The sequence below is a fragment of the Phoca vitulina genome, unplaced genomic scaffold (genome assembly GCF_004348235.1).
Source record: "Phoca vitulina isolate PV1807 unplaced genomic scaffold, GSC_HSeal_1.0 scaffold8, whole genome shotgun sequence".
Lineage (NCBI taxonomy): Eukaryota > Metazoa > Chordata > Mammalia > Carnivora > Phocidae > Phoca > Phoca vitulina.
Window position 1 is genome coordinate 62,599,397 of NW_022589711.1, and position 12,084 is coordinate 62,611,480.

Sequence of the window (12,084 nt, forward strand, 5' to 3'; positions counted from 1 at the left end):
AAAGAAGCCATGCTAGCTTTTTTCAATGAGTGGAAATGTAATCTAGAACACTGGTTACAAAAGTGGTTGGAGGTCTAAAGAAATACAGAGGGGAAGATACTAGTAACAGCAAGAACTACTACCCACTTAGGCTGAAGGGCAAGAGGAAAGTGGTGGTATGCAGTGCCCGCGATATGCTGTTACCAAGGCCGCGGGAGCACCTGCAACTGACTGCTATTTCAGCGCGGCCGGAAGCCTGGAATTCACATTGCCACTTCTGCTGCAGTAGCTCAAAAGACTTCTGTCACTGTTGCAGTTGGAACCAGAGGACCTTAGCAAGATGCTGACGGCGATGATAAAGCACTCCCTTCTGCCACTGCCGCCGGACTGAATTGTCTCAGAGGAACCGCGAGCCTACATTTACTCCGCGCGCCTGGCACTGCCAGAGGAGCTACCACGGTCCTTAAATAGGAAGAGAAATGACCTCTTTCCCTCCTGCTTCTCCGCCTAGTCACCTACAGTGCTTCGCACTGATAGAACCTAAACCAGAGGGAGCACGCTGGCAAGAGGGTCCGTGAAATATAACTTTCAGGCTTCTGTCTTCGTGCAATACACAGCAAAGCATGACGATGCAGAAATGAAGCAGACAGCAGATGGACGAATGACCACGCATGCTTCTTTTAGTAAATCCGTTCTTGCAGAGGGAGCCAACTCCTCCAAGCGTTCACTAACACATGCAGCTGCCGATTTTTTTTTTTAAAGTCCTATGATTTTCCTTGCTTGCTATTCCATAAATAGGAAGTTTTGTGTGTCCATCGTGACCTTATAGTTAAGTAAGAGTTCAACTTAATTCAGAAATTACAGAGAAGACTTTAGTTTCAAATAAATGGCATAAAATTAAAAACTATATAAGTATTGACATCAGGCCAGTTTTGAGATCAAACTATCTGGGCCACCAAAAGAAACCAAAGCCATGGCCTTTAGTGGTAGCTTCAGATCTATAAAACATCATAGATAGGATCTCTAAGGAAAGCCTTCCACAACAGTGGATCTCTACTGAGAGATAGTTTGTGTCTGGATCCAGGCTGGGGCCTTTCCAGGTGATGAGTATACTCTTACTGCAGCCCATCTGTAGACATGAGGGGAAGCCAAAGAGATACCCTCGAGTTCCTCACATTGTCTGTCTCATATAAATGTGTCAGTGAGTGGGCTTGTTTCTACTCAGTTACCTGGAACAACACCACGGATCTCCCATCTATTTCCCTTCATCTAATCAACCTTTCACCTTATAGACATTTCTCCAAATGCCTGGTAAATAGACGATACTTAGCTTTGTTTTCCAAGGCTGCTAAAATATTTCCCCATTTGTACACTTTATTTTTTTTAGCTTTTTAAACAGGAATTAAAGAGGAGAAGTTTGGGACCTGTACTTATAAAGTAACCCTTCTGAAAAATGTACCTGTCCTATGATAACTATTTCAGCGCTTGCCCTTACATAGTTCATTAGTTGTAAACAGCTATAAAATTTATTTTAAAATGTTTCTATCTATATGATGTATTAGTATTTGTTTTAGAAATTTTTTTTAAAGATTTTGTTTTTATCTTTTTGACAGAGAGAGACACAGCAAGAGAGGGAACACAAGCAGGGGGAGTGGGAGAGGGAGAAGCAGGCTTCCCGCCGAGCAGAGAGCCCAATGCGGGGCTAGATCCCAGGACCCTGGGATCATGACCCCTGCCGAAGGCAGACGCTTAACGACTGAGTCACCCAGGTGCCCCTGTTTTAGAAATTTTATGTAATAAATTAAATAATACAGTAAGTTTATTTAATAAATTTTATTTATTTATTGAAAAGAATAACTTCATATGGTTAAAAATACAAAATATAAATATGGTAAATAGTTAAAAGCCTCCTTCCCATCTGTGTCCTTCAGCCATTCAGTTCCTCTCCTCGGATTCAGCTTTTGTGTATTTTTCCAAATATATTTTATGCATGATAGTATACCCATATAACCTGTTTTGCCTCTTTTTTTTTTCCGCTTAACAATACATATTGGAGATCCCTTCATATCAGTACGTAAATAAATGTTAATCCCCCCACACATAGGATAAATTCCTAGAAGTGGAATTACCAGATTAAAGGTTATACGTTTTATAATTCTGATGGTTATTGCCAAATCATCCTCCATAGGACAATTTACACTCCCATCATCAGTGTATGAGAATAGCTGTTTTCTCACAATCTCACCATCATAGTGTGATAAGCTTTTGATCTTTACCAGGTGAAAAAACTGTCTTATCAGCGTAATAAAAGAAATTATTTTTATTATAAATGAAGATAAGCATTTCTGGACTTTGTATTCTTTTCCATTGATCTGTGTCTCTTCCTATACCTTGTGATGTAACTATTATTACTTTAGAATATATTTACTATCTGGTAAGACTCTCTCCCTTGTTAATCTTATCTTTAGTACTTTAAAGGCTTCAGAATCTCAAGAGGTTTTGAAACTGCAGATCTAGGCCATCTTTTTTTTATCCATTTAACAGGAAAGGCGTTGGATGAGTCATAGTCCATGCAAGCATGGAGTCAGTATCCAATGTCCAGGCTTTTTTGCTGGATGCAGAGAAAAATCCCAGTAAACTGGTGATTTAAGATAGTGACTTTTGTAGTCACCATAATTTAAGAAAATTGGAGAATGTTAAATAAATGTTGCTGTGTAGATTTGTTCCCCATTCTGCCTCAAACTAAAGCAAGAAATGAAGGAGTTACCATTTCAGAGAGTCAGGTTGAAAAGACAGCACAGATAAAGGAAGAAAAATAGATCTAGCATTGGATCTAGAGCAAGGCACCAAAACCTTGAATCAACACTACATTTATGAAAATGGAGCCAGCGACAAGTTACCTATCTACTAGATTTTATGCCTATTTGGGTAATCTTCAGTCATCTTTCCTAGTTTGAGTAAGTGCATGATTCACCTTCAATTCTGATTAAGTTGTTACTCTCTGCTCTGGGAGAAAAGCAATATAGAGACACTCTTAAAATCCTTATAAAATCCTGGAGTAAACTGCCTCAGTGAAAATCCTGTTTTGTCACTTACTAGCTGTGGGACTTAAGCAAGGTACATTAGCTCTCTGTGCAGCCCCCTCCTCCTACCCCATTTTCCCGATCTGTAAAATGTAAATAATTGTAGCCCTGCTTCATCAGGGAACTAAATGAGATCATATGCTAGCACTTAGCACAGTGTGTGTCCCACGTTAGATATTAAATAGAGTTACTGTTAACTATAATGATGATCATCCTATCATTTTTTTAAAGATTTTATTTATTTTGACAGAGAGAGAAAGAGAGAGAATACAAGCAGGGGGAGCGGCAGGCAGAGAGAGAGGGAGAAGCAGGCTCCCTGCTCAGCAGGGAACCCAATGCGGGGCTCGATCCCAGGACCCTGGGATCATGACCTGAGCCGAAGGCAGACGCTTAACGACTGAGCCACCCAGGCGCCCGATCATCTTATCATTTATTTTAACAACCATATGATGAAAATTTATTTTTATTTTCACTTTACAGAAACCAAGGTTTTATGTCTTTCCCAATTTCCATAGGTAGGCTGTTTCTAGAAGGGTGAGATTTTAACCCTGTTTTCAAAACATTCCAAAAAAGCCAACTGTCTGTGGCTCTAAATCCTAAAATTATGTTTTCCAAATCTAATACTGACCAGTGTAGAGATCTTCCAACTCTTCTTGTGCCTCTTCTATTGATTACTTCTCCAGGCAAGACTGACTGACTTCACTGACCCAAAATCCTTTGTCACATTTAAAACTGACCTGTATTCCCTTCCCTCAGAACTTTATTATATATCCTCACTCTCTCTAAACAGTGGAACATAATGCCACTACTTGTAATTGTATCTTAGAATATCTAGTCAATTCTGAGGCAAAGCCCTGAGGCTTTTCACTAAGGTCTTCAGTATTTTTTTCTTTGTTCACACTCCTTAATAAAGTAATGAAAATGAAATCACCACTAGAGTTTTAACACCAAAAGGACTGTCTTATTCAGCCTTGTGTTCCTTGCTATACCCACAACAAATAAATCTTCCCCCTTTATAGATGAGGAAATTCAGCATCAAAAACGACTAATTTCTCTAAGCTCTTGTCTAAGGTGGAGTTGAGATAAGCCCTGGAAAGTGTCAGCCTTCCATTTTCTAGCCAGTAGAATACATAACTTGGCTTGTTGACCTAGAAAATGCTGGGCCACATGTAATTTAACCTTCTGAAGTAGTTCAAGAAACTTAGTATTTCAGTCCCATGTTAAGCCTAAGAAGATGACTTGGCCTCTAAGAGCTCCATGTGAAATGATAGATGTAGGAACATATGATTAAATGATCAGGTTTTTAGGTTTTATGTTTTGGGATGTTTTGCAGTTTTCCTCTCTCTCTCTTTCTCTCTTTCTGTCTCTCTCTCTCCTCTTATTCATTTGTTTATCAGTCCATTCCACCAAACTTCTGGGGAAAATATGGCTAAGACTAATTAGTCCCACCTGACTATTTCACCATCACAGGACACCACTGGATTCTTATCTGGAAGATTTTTATAAAATCTTGGAGGAAATAGGACAGCAGGAGTCAAAAGATACAAACTCAACTCAAACTGGTCAAGTAACTGGGAATCTATTGGCTCACATAAATGAGAAGTCTACCACAGAGTAGAATAAGCACCAATTTCTGGAGTAGGTGCCACTTTTCCAGTGAGTCCAGCAAAAGTCCCAAGACTCACTCTAATTGAACCAACTTTGTTCACATACCTATCCTTGAATCACTGGCCCCAAAGAAGGGAATATACAGTTTTGCCAGGTCTTGGAGTTGGAGTTAAAGTCATGTTTCCACCCCACCCCACTCCAGGCCCAGAACTAAGTGAACACAGAGTAAAGAAGGGGTATTTTCTATAGAATAATGAAAGTGGCATTACCAGGAGAAGAGGGAAGGGATGCCAGGCCAGCAAAAACAGATGTTTACCATATGTGATCAAAAATGTGATAAAACATATTCCATTTATTTATTCAAACATTAAGAGGACAAGAAATATGAAAGCATAGTCTGTCCTCAAGGAAATCATAGCCTTTTAAAATAATCATATCAATATATTATTATGATATATTAGGTTCCATTAAATGTACACAAACAAAATAAGCTATGAAAATACATACTAAGTGTATCAGTTATATTCACAGATGCCTATGATTTTGTTATTAAATTTCACTTTAATGTCCACCAGTCCACCAGTAACATGCTAGTACACATAAGTGTAGAGAAAACCAAAACAGACACCTCACTCATAATTCTCGCTAAGGCAACCTGCCTTAATTTAGATGTGTCTATAATCTAATATGGAACAGCTGATGTAGTGTTTTTTCATGATCTGCCACTGCTTGATGCTTCTAGAAAAGAGTAAGTTGGCAGCATCCACACTGAGAATTTGTTAACTTCATACACTGCAATTTACTTTTTGACATACAATGCCACAACTACTATTAAATTTCATACTATGGCAGGTAGTTATTTATCAGATAGGGAACTGCTCTCTTTAAAAAACGTCTCTCACTTTTCCATCACTTGGATAGCAGTTTAATTGAAAATTAGTCTAGTCAGTCTGCTGTGGGCTCCTGAGAAATAATTTGTGTGAATAACTACCACCAGGAACTTCCCCAAGGAAAAACTTTCATCAGGGCTGAGAACACTTACTGATGATTCTAATAATTACCTTTCTTTGAGTTACTGGCTCACTGGTATGGTTGTCATAAAGTGCTTTGCTGATTTTCTTTTCACGCCTCTTGCTTTTATAGATCCCACAACAGAAGGAGAAAACTGTTTGGTCAGGACATGAGTGTTTATTAAGTACTGCTTTGCATGAAGTGTTTATTGAAATGTTTATAAAACAAACCCTGAAAAATATTCCTCTAGAATGTATTAGGATATGGCCCCAATTCATGCTTCTATGTCCCTAAAGAATTTTCTGTGATATGGTTGTAATGGGTAATGATTTCAGGAAACATAACTATTGCCATGTGTCTTAAAGATATCTTAGTGAAACAAATGTTATTTAGTTTAATTGCCCCTGAAAGCAGAGCCAGAAATAAGAACCAGAGTTCCAGTAGTTTATTTAGGACGTGATCTGAAGAATCAGGAATGAGGGAGTGGTGAGAGTGAAGTAGGGAAGAGAAAAAATCAGTATAAGAGTGTCTTGTCAAGGTCACTATTGGGAGCATTGGAATCTCAGTTTTACTGGGATTGTGATACATGTATAAAATACTTCCCAGATTTCTCCAGCCAAAGGACAGGAAGCTGGGGCACTTGTCCACTGGCTCTTCCTATTCAATACTATGCTGAATAAAAGTGGGGAGAGTGGGCATCCTTGTCTTATTCCTGATCTTAGAGGAAAAACTTTCAGCCTTTCATCATGGAGTATGATGTTAGCTGTGGGTTTGTCATATATGGCCTTTATTAGGTTGAGTGATATTCCCACTAAGCCCACTTTTTTGAGAGTTTTTATCATAAATGGATGTTGAATTTTGTCAAATGCTTTTTCTGCATTGATTGAATTGATCATATGATTTTACCCTTCATTTTGTTAACGTGGTAATACCACATTGGTTGATTTGCAGATGTTGAACCAACCTTGCATCCTTGGACCATATCCCACTTGATGATTGTGTATGATCCTTTAAATTTATTATTGAATTTGGTTTGCTTTATTTTGCTGAGAAATTTTGCATCTATGTTCATCAGGGATATTGGTGTATAATTTCTTCTTGTGGCATCCTTGTCTGGCTTTGGCGTCAGGGTAATGCTGGCTTCATAAAATGAGTTTGAAAAAGGTCTCTCCTCTTCTATTTTTTTCTTCTATTTTGAGAATTATTGATATTGATATTAATTCTTTGTTGAGTGTTTGGTAGAATTCACCAGTGAAGCAATCTGGTCCTAGACTTTTGTTTATTGAGAGATTTTTGATTACTGATTCAATCTCCTTACTAGTAATCAGTCGGTTCAGATTTTCTATTTCTTCATAATTCAGTCTGGTAGGTTGTATGTTTCTAGGAATTTATCCATTTTTTCTAGGTTGTCCAATTTGTTGAAATATAATTATTCATAGTCATCTTTTATGATCCTTTGTATTTCTGTGGTATCAGTTTTAATATCTCTTCTTTCATTTCTTATCTATGAGTCCTCTTTTATTCTTGTGTTGTTGTTGTGTTTCTGGTTTGGGACAATTATAAATAAAGCTGCTACAAATATTTATGTACAGGGTTTTGCGTGCACATGTGTTCAACTTATTTCAGCAAATACCTACAAGTGCAATTGTTGGATCATATAGTAAGCCTATGTTTAGCTTTGTATGAAACTGCCAAACTGTCTGCCCAAGCGCTGAACCACTTTCCATTCCCTCCAACAATGACTGAGAGTTCCTGTTGTTTCACATCCTTCCCAGCATTTGGTGTTGCCACTATTTTGGAATTGGAAGTGGTATCCCATTATTGTTTCAATTTAAAATTCACTGATCACATGTGATGATGAGTACCTTTTTGTGTGCTTATTTGTGTCTCCTCTCTTTTTTTCTTGGTTAGATTAACTAAGTTTTATTAGTTTGTTGATCTTTTCAAAGAAGCAACTTTTGGTTTCTTTGATTTCTGGTTTTTGAATTCAATGATTTCTTCTCATTTTTTTCTCATCTGCTTGCTTTCACTTAAACTGCTCTAGTTTCCTTAGGTGGAAACTTACTCGTTTTAGATCTTCTTTCTTAGTACAATTATTCAATGCCATAAATTTCCCTGTAAGCATTGCTTTTGCTGTATCCCACATATTTTGTTATTTAGTTTGAAATATTTTAAAAATTTCTTTTGTGACTTCTTTCATCCACTTGAAATGTGTTGTTTAATCTCCAGTTATTATGGGATTTTTATCTTTCTGTACACTGTGGTCTGAGAGCATACTTTATTTGACTTCTATTTTAAATTTGTTAAGATGTGTTTTATCATCCGGAATGTAGTTTATCTTGATGAATGTTCTGTGTGAGTTTGAGTCTGCTGTTGTTTTGTGAAGTCTTCTATACATGTCAATTTGATCTAATTGATTGATGATACTGTTTTGTTCAACTGTATTCTACTGCTTTTCTGACTGCAGGATATGTCAATTACTGAGAAAGGGGTGTTGAAGTCTTCAACTACAATAGTGGATTTGTCTATTTCTCCTTGCAGTTCTATTGGTTTTTGCCTCTTGTATTTTGATACTGTGTTGTTAGGTGCATATACATTAAAGATTTTGATATCTTCTTATAGATTTGACCCCTTTATTCATTATACAATACCGTTTATTATCTGATAATTTTTCTTTTTCTGAAGTCTGCTTTGTCTGAAAATAACTGTATCAGTTTTCATTCATTAGTGTTAAAATGGTATATCTTTCTCCTTTCCTTTACTTTTTAATCTGTCTACATATATCGCTTCTCGGCCTTTTGGCTAAGATCAAGTGTAATCTGTCTACATATTTATATCTATAATGAACTTCTTGTAGTAAACATATAATTGGGTATTTTTTAATCTGTTTTAACAATTTCTGTCTTTTAATTAGTATATTCACATTTTAAGTACTTACTGATATAGTTGGATTAATATCTGTCATATTTGTAACTCTTTTCTATTCTTTCCACTCTTGTTTTCTTGTTTTCCCTTCTTTGTCTGCCCCCTATGGTTTTAATTGAACATTTTTAATTTCATTTTCTCTCCTCTTTTAGCATATCAATTAGACTGTATTAAATTTTTTAGAGGTTACCCTAGAGTTTGCAATATACATTTACAAATAACCTAATTCTACTTTCAAGTAACACTATACTACTTCACAGATAGTGCAGCTACCTTATAACAAGGTATTTCCAACTCTTCCATCCTATCCCTTATAACATTGCCTTCATTCATTTCACCTATCCAAATCCTATAATCACCCAAAACATTGTTGCTATCATTGCTTTGAATAAATAATAATCTATTAGATCAATTAAGAATTAGAAAGTTGTATGTCAATTATACTTCAATAATAAAAAAAGTATTAGAAAATAAAATAATTTCCTTTACCTTCATTTATTTCTTCTCAGATGTTTTTCCTTTCTTTATGTAGATCTGAGTTTTAGAACTGTATCATTTTGTTTTTCTCTGAAGAACTCTTAATAAATCTTGTAGGATAGGTGTAATGGTGAGTCCCTCAGCTTTTGTTTGTCTGAGAAAGTCTTTATTTCTCCTTCACACTTGAATGATTTCACTGGATACAATTTTTTTTATTTTGTGTTGGTAGTTTTTCTCTAAAAACTTTAAATGTATCACTTTACTCCTATTTTATTTGCATGGTCCTTGACTAGAAGTCTGTCATTCTTATATTTGTTCCTCATGGGTAAAATGTTATTTTTTCTCTGGCTTCTTTCAAGATTTTCTCTTTGTTTTTGGTTTCTGAAGTTTGAATATGATATGTATAGATGTAGTTATCTTTTGATATTAATCTTATTTGATATTCTATGAGCTTCTTGGATCTATGGTTTGGTATCATTAATTTTAAAAAATGTATAGCCATTGTCATTTCAAACATTTCTTCTATTCCTTTCTTTCCTCTCTTTGCCATATTCCAATTATATCTATGTTACCCCTTCTCTAATTGTCCCACAGTTCTTGGATATTATGTTTCTTTTTAAAAAAATTATTCTTTTCTCTCTGGCTCTCAGTTTGGAATATTTCTACTGACATGTCTTCAAGGTCACGGATTCTTTCCTTGGCAGTGTCCACTCTCTTAATGAGCCTATTAAAGGCATTTTTCATTTCTTTTATAGATTTTGTTTTCTAGCATTTACTTTTGATTCTTTGTTAGAGTTTCTATCTCTTTGCTTACATTATTCATCTGTTCTAATATGTTATTTACTTTTTTCCTTTGGAGTCTTTAAAATATTAATCATAGTTATTTGAAATTCCCTACATAATAATTCCAAAATCTGTGCCGTATCTGAGTCTGTTCCTGATATTTTCTTTTCTTTTCAAAATGTGTTTTTCCTTATTTTTTAAAACACCTGGCAGATTTTTGGTGAAAACCAGATATGATATATTGGGTGATAGGAGCAGATAATTTGGCTTTTGGTGAGGTTTTATGATAATCTGCCTCCTAGGAGATAGGCTATATTTAATGTTTGCTGTAGCTGTAGCTGCCATAGGCTTCAGTTTCTTCTAGTTATCATGTGTTTGTTTTTTTGGTTTTTTGTTTGTTTTGTTTTGTTTTTATTCCCCCTTGTCTTTGTATTTAACTAAGTAAGGTCTTCTTAAATTGAGTCTGTGTCTTATAGGTCTCTCAGTTATAATCTACTGATACTATATTGGAATCCTGTTGATGTGATGGTAAGGTATTGTGGAGGAAACATTTTCTACAATCTTATGATGAAATCTCATTTTTCTAGTAGGCCTAGGTTCCTGGGCTTCAGTCATGCTTCTTACCTTTTTTTTTTCTTCTCCTTTCCCCCTTACCAGTAATAGGAAGTTTGGAGGGAGCTGGATGTGGCCAAGTGCCCCATCTTTAGGTCAGATAAGACTCTGGTAATGTAGTTTCCCTTGAAGGGCATGCTTTTGTTATAGAGAAGCTCTGAGAATATTTCAAAATGATTACTTTTTCTCTCCCCCTGGTCTAAACACAGAAGGGAATTTTTCTCTCATCTTCAAGGCAAGAATCTGGTGAGATTGCTAGAGGTAAAACCCATGAACATGTGAGGGGTCTCTCTAACACTGGGCCCAGAGGAGTTTTTAACTCTCTAGCTAGTCCATACCCAGTCTCCAGAAATTCATCAAAATTATCATGTGAGTGTTCCTACCAGTTTATGGCTCCAGTGCATTCTGCCTCAGATAAACTGATTTCAGCTGTGATTCTCTGTATTCACCAGTCTTTCCAGATTTGGGTGTGGCAGTTTGCTCTGTAACTTCAGTTCTTTGATGGATCTAAGAGAAGTGATTGCTTTTCAGCTTGTTCAGTGTTTTTCTTCTTGTGAACATGGGAGTGACAACTTCCAAGCTCTTTACATGTCAAAGCTCAAAAAACATATTTTAACACCTTTTTTGAATTATATTTCACATATTATAAAATTCGCCTATTTCAAGTGTACAATTGAATGATTTTTAGCAACTTTACTAAGTGGTGCAACCATCAACATAAGTCAGTTTTAGAGTATATTCATCTCCCAATTGGGGAATATACTTCTGATAAATCTAACCCCCTCATAGAAATCTTCCCACATGTCCAGACCTAAATGCCTTTGCTGATTTTCTCCAAAGTTTTACTCTATCTGCTAAAATACTATCTGCTAGACCTCTCCTTTCTCCCAGTCTTGTTTAACTCTGAGATTGGATTTAGAGTTAGAAGACTCCATGTTACCACTTACTGTCTTTATCATCTTAGGCAATTTACTTCAACTTTGGAGAATTTCCTGAGGAAAGAAAGCAGAAATTATTTATGCTGATATTTGCTGCAACTAGCAAAATAGTAGGTACATAGGTGATGATCAATAAATATTTGTGAATGTATGAATCTGGAATCGCTTTCTTTATGAAATGGTGAGATTGGACAAGAGTAGGAGGTGTGTTCATGGATCTATGTATACAGTTTTGAGGGGTATAGGAATGTCCTGACACTATATGAAAAATTTTAGGGGAATAGACTTCATGAGATTTTCAAAGGATTTAAGGCCCAAAGGAGTGAAGAGCAATGGACTAGATTATATCCAGCTCAAACATTCTGTCAGTCAATATATACTGTATTTTTTGTTCCTAACTGAGGATTTTTATAACCCAGATAGGTAACTGAGAGCCTTTTGGCATTTGGCTGTGATTATTAATAAGATTTCCTCTTATACCACACACCTGAATTTGTACAAACACTGGTAAAAGGCAGATTCCACATTACTTAGGCTCGAAGATTGCAAGGTACTAGTTCCCCCAAATCTAAATCTTCGTATCTCGCCACCTCTAGCACACCATGAATAATGAAGTTGAGGGATTGAAGGGAAAAGAAATTACTAGGTCTGCAAATCAGACTCTGCTT

General features: G+C 36.1%; 1 pseudogene; it reads left to right on the forward strand.

Moving 5' to 3' along the window:
* Positions 1-8,463: 8,463 nt before the first annotated feature.
* LOC116634220 lies at positions 8,464-8,534 on the forward strand (annotated as a pseudogene).
* Positions 8,535-12,084: the final 3,550 nt, after the last annotated feature.